This window comes from Pipistrellus hanaki (assembly GCF_964339955.1).
Source record: "Pipistrellus hanaki genome assembly, chromosome: 5".
Lineage (NCBI taxonomy): Eukaryota > Metazoa > Chordata > Mammalia > Chiroptera > Vespertilionidae > Pipistrellus > Pipistrellus hanaki.
The window spans coordinates 43,757,310-43,762,775 of record NC_140507.1 but is presented as its reverse complement, the minus strand read 5'-3'; the positions used below and the strand labels follow the sequence as shown (position 1 = coordinate 43,762,775).

At 44.1% G+C, this 5,466-nt stretch overlaps 1 pseudogene across 1 annotated transcript; it reads right to left on the bottom strand.

Moving 5' to 3' along the window:
• Positions 1-851: 851 nt before the first annotated feature.
• On the bottom strand, positions 852-2,767 carry LOC311622848 (elongation factor 1-alpha 1-like; annotated as a pseudogene). Its single transcript has 2 exons — positions 1,763-2,767; positions 852-1,529 (listed from the first exon to the last, which is right to left on the bottom strand). The product of its transcript is annotated as an elongation factor 1-alpha 1-like (transcript).
• Positions 2,768-5,466: the final 2,699 nt, after the last annotated feature.

The window sequence follows — 5,466 nt, the reverse complement described above, 5'->3', positions numbered from 1 at the left end:
ATTTTAATGTGGCTCCATTTATGTTATTATTATTATTTAAAAATATTTTTATTGATTTCAGAGAGAAAGGGAGAGGGAGAGAGATATGGAAACATCAATGATGAGAGAGAATCATTGATCGGCTGGCTCCTGCACGCCCCCTACTGGGGGTCGAGCCCACAACCTGGGCATGTGCCCTTGACTAAAATTGAACCAGGGACCCTTCAGTCCACAGGCTGCTTTATCCACTGAGCCAAACTGACTAGGGCACATTGCTATTATTATTATTTTTTTTTCAACTTCCAGCATCAATTTATGTTTCTTAGAATTTGGATACAATAACTGCAGCAAGACAGTGCACAATACTATACAAATCTCACTTAAGGTTCTTAAACTACCACAACATTTGTAAATGTGAATTCACATATCAGTAAAACTGGAAAACTAAAATTTGACATACCAACTAATTTACTTAATATTGATGTAACTACAAAATTTTATGTGAACATATGGCCTTTACAGAATTTGGCCTTTAGAAACTAGCTTACAAACACAAAGTTACTCTTTGCTTACCTGTCCTAACCTATTTAGTGTTACACCAACAGACCCCCTTTCCCATAGCTTTAACCATGAAGGGACAGTGGGGAAAAAAAATTTCCCCACAAAAAACCCAAAGTTCCCACCCAGGAAAAAAAGCTAACAGAATTATCCAATTGTTAAGTATCAGCAGATATAACACTGGAAATAGGTCATGGGCAATTCTGAAGCCTTTTACCTGAGTAGTATAACAGAAAGTTGACCAAAAGAACACACAGGTTTCTCATTAAACTTTGTTATTTTAATGGGTCTCAAACGTCTGTGACAGATTTTTGGTCATGTTGTTTCCATTAAAAAGTACTGATTTTAAAAACTAATAACTTAAAAACTGCCACACACACAAAAGAACCAAATGGTCCACAAAACATTCTTCTTTTCTTCTCAAGGTTTTACAATGCATTGTAATCATTAACCAGTCTTTTACTATTAAACTTAAATGGCCAATTGAGACAAACAGTTCTGAGACCGTTCTTCCACCACCGATTAAGACTGGGGTGGCAGGTATTGGGAATAATATTCATTTAGCCTTCTGAGCTTTCTGGGCAGACTTGGTGACTTTGCCTGCTCCAGCTAGCTGCCTTCTTGTCCACTGCTTTGATGACACCCACAGCAACTGTCTGTCTCATGTCACGAACATCGAAACGGCCCAGAGGAGGGTAGTAAGAGAAGCTCTCAACACAAACGGGCTTGCCAGGAATCATATCAATGATGGCAGCATCACCACATTTCAAAAACTTGGAGCCATCTTCCAGCTTTTTCCCCAGAACAACAATCAATCTCCTTCAGCTCAGCAAATTTGCAAGCAATGTGAGCTGTGTGACAATCCAGCACAGGTGCATATACAGCACTGATCTGGCCTGGGTGGTTCAGGATAATCACCTGAGCTGTGAAGCCAGCTGCTTCCATTGGTGGATCATTTTTGCTGTCACCAGCCACATTGCCATGGCGAACATCTTTTTAAAAAAAAATATATTTTATTGAATTTTTACAGAGAGAAAGGGAAAAGATAGAGAGTTAGAAACATCAGTGAGAGAGAAACATCAATCAGCTGCCTCTTGCACATCCCCTATTGGGTATGTGCCTGCAACCAAGGTACATGCCCTTGACTGGAATCAAACCTGGGACCCTTCAGTCCGTAGGCTGATGCTGTACCCACTGAGCCAAACCAGTTAGGGCAGGCGAACATCTTTGACAGACACGTTCTTGACGTTGAAGCCCACATTGTCCCCAGGAAGGGCTTCACTCAAAAGCTTCATGGTGCATTTCAACAGACTTTACTTCAGTCGAAACATTGACTGGAGCACAGGTGACCACCATGCCGGGCTTGAGAACACCAGTCTCCACTCTGCCCACAGGAACAGTACCAATAATACCAATTCTGTAGACATCCTGGAGGGGCAGACGCAGGGGCTTGTCAGTTGGACAAGTTGGTGGCAGGATGCAATCCAGAGCTTCCAGCAGTGTGGTTCCACTGGCACTGCCATCTTTATGGGTGACCTTCCATCCCTTGAACCAAGACATATGAGCACTTGGCTCCAGCATGTTGTCACCATTCCAACCAAAAATTGGCTCAAATGCCACTGTGTCAGGGTTGTAGCCAATTTTCTTAATGAAGGTGCTGCCTTCTTTAACAATTTCCTCGTATCTTTCCTGGCTGTAGGGTGGCTCAGTGGAATCCATTTTGTTAACACCAACAATCAGCTGCCTCACACCCAGTGTGTAGGCCAGGAGGGCATGCTCACGGGTCTGTCTATTCTTGGAGATGCCTGCTTCAAATTCACCAACACCAGCAGCAGCAGTCAGGACAGCACCGTCAGCCTGAGATGTGCCTGTCATCATGTTTTTGATGAAGTCTCTGTGCCCTGGGGCATCAATGATGGTCACATAATGCTTGCTGGTCTTGAATTTCCACAGGGAGATATCAATGGTGATATTTGCTCCCATTCTGTTTTCCGTTTATCCAAGACCCAGGCATGCTTGAAAGAGTCCTTCCCCATCTCAGCAGCCTCTTTCTCAAATTTCTCGATGGTTCTTTTGTCGACCCCACCACATTTGTAGATCAGATGACCGGCAGTGGTAGACTTGCCGGAATCTACCTGTCCAATGACAACGATGTTGATGTGAGTCTTCTCCTTTCCCATCTTGGGTTTGAGTTAATGGTGGTTTTCACGACACCTGTGTTCTGGTGGCAAACCCGTTTCAAAAAAGTGTTACTATTAATTAATTAATTAATTAATTTATTTATTTATTTTTAACAAGACAGTGATAGTCTCAGGAGCACAAGCAGCCCATACATCTCTTTAATCTAGGAAGGAAGGCACCTACTCACGCACTTTTCAGTTCCCATCCCCTCTCTTTTATTTCAGGCAGGTTGGAAAAGGAGAGCCCGGGAAACGAGAGGTTCTATCGTTGCATCAAGGTTGAGGGGGAAGTGTCTGTAATCAGAAATCTGGGGTGTAATTATATGATAGCCAGGAGAAACAGGCAGGTGGAATGAGCCTCCAGAGCCTGATTGCTAATGAATTCTCTCTGTTCCTTACGGGAAAGAGCCCCATTTGTAAAATTAAAAGTCAGTGCCTCTTTGATGGGAAGATCTGCGCGCTGCTGTCCTTTTCTCCTGTGCTGTGCATTTGGGAAGGAGAGCGGGCAATCAGCCCTGTAGACAAGGGCACCGGCATGGAACAGGCAGCCTGCTTTCCCCTCGTTTCAAGGCTGTGTGAGCCGTTTCCCCAGAGAACTTGACCGGTGGTGCGTGCCTGGCTGTGCTGAGGAAGAGGGCCTTCTGTACACACGTCGACACGCCGGGCGATTCACAGGAGAAAACAATTGAGACCAGTCTTTTGGCATTGCTGCGTAGCCACTGTAAGTGGTTGGCTGAGTTTTTCTCTTTTCTCCTTCTTCTTCTTCTTCTTCTTCTTCTTCTTCTTCTTCTTCTTCTTCTTCTTCTTCTTTAAACATTTTATTTATTGATTTTTTACAGGGAGGAAAGGAGAGGGATAGAGAGTTAGAAACATTGACAAGAGAGAAACATTGATCAGCTGCCTCCTGCACACCCCCTACTGGGGAAGTGCCAGCAACCAAGGTACATGCCCTTGATGGAATCGAACGTGGGACCCTTCAGTATGCAGGCCGACACTCTATCCACTGAGCCAAACCAGTTAGGGCAGTTTTTCACTTCTTATCCTGATGCCAAGGGTATGTGTTGTCAGGGCTGAGCGTGTGGGTATGTGTGTCAGTTGACAGAAGCGCAGGGGCAGCTGCCACCAAGCAGCGCAGATGTTGCCATGATCTGGTGGTGGGGTTTCTAATGGAAACACTTAAAATTTGAGGAGACCAAGAAACATCTACTTCATAGACCTGCAGGGATACCTGAAGCCCGACCTTTGCATTTCTTTTGGGTCACATAGTAAATACCACCGATTAGCAGCCGCCTGAGCCAACTGGAAGGAAGGCCTGGGGACAGCTGTTTGCTGTCACCATCAGTACAGACTGGAGAGAGAGCCATGTTTAAGTTTTCCAAGAGTCAAGTCCCTGCGCTTCGTGGTCCTGTCTGGGGAAGCCTGAGGTAAGAGGGGCCTCCCAGAGCCCCTCTCTTCTGTTTTCTTTCTCCCCTAGCCCTTCCCACATCAGCATTGGCCAGTGGTCCATACCAATACCTAGTTTCACTCTTTATGAGGCGAAACTTCTGACAGACTGTGCATTCTGTGGCTGGGTTATGTTATTAACTGAGTGAATACTGTTGAAGCCCTAATCTCCCATGTTTTGGTGTTTGGAGGTGAAGTCTTTGGGAGGTAAATAGGCTTAAATGAGGTTATGAGGGTGGGGCCCTATGATGGGGATTAGTGCCCTTCTAAGAAGAGGAAGAGACTCTAGAGCTCTCTCCTCAAGCAGGCATGGAGGATAGACCATGTGAACTCACATGGAGAAGCCAACTCTCACCAGACACTGAATCTGCCAGCACCTTGATCTTGGCCTTCTAAACTCCAGAACTGTGAGAAAAGAATATCCATTGTGTAAGCCTCCTGGTCTATGGTGTTTTGTTACAGCAATCTGAACTAAGACAGATTATGAGTATAATTTAGTACAGACCGGTTGGGGTGATTTCAAGGTCTTTGTCTACACACAATGAAAGAAGCAGGTGAGGATTCCAGAGTGCACTGTGTGTCCACTCAGCTTTCAGGAGGATGATGGGAAAGATGCGGAGCTGGGAGCCAGGAGGCCTGGCCTCAAAGTCAGGCACTGCACGTGGAGCTGTGGATTATTGGGCAGGGGACAAATAGCCTGTGTTCGCTCAATATAAAACGGCATCCTCTTCATGATGCGGAATCAAAAAGGAAGGCTGTTTGAAAATTGTAAAACAACCCTGGCCAGGTGGCTCTGTTGGTTGGAATGTTGTCCCACAGACAACAAAACAGGTGGCAGGTTCAATTCCAGGTCAGGGCACATCCCCAGGTTGTGGGTTTGATTCCTGGTTGGGGTGCATGTGGGAGGCAACCGATCCATGTTTCTTTCTCACATCAATGTTTAACTCTCTCTAAAAATAAATTTTAAGAAAAAGGAAATTGTAAAACATTGAACAATGTAAGGTGTTAGTAGTCCGGGGGCATCTTTACAGTGGTGCCTCACACAACGAACTTAATTCGTTCCAGGAGCAAGTTTGTTATGCGAAAAGTTCGTTATGTGAAATGCGTTTTCCCATAACAATACATGTTAAAAAAATAATTCGTTCTGTAGCATAAAATATGCTAAGATGACATAAAAAAAGATAAATTTTTTGTTATTATTTTTATTTAGATACATCTAAAAACATAATTTTTTTTTAAAAAAACACACATTTTTTAAATTTTAAGACAGACTAAGTAGAGTCTACCGAATCTTGCATATCTTCAT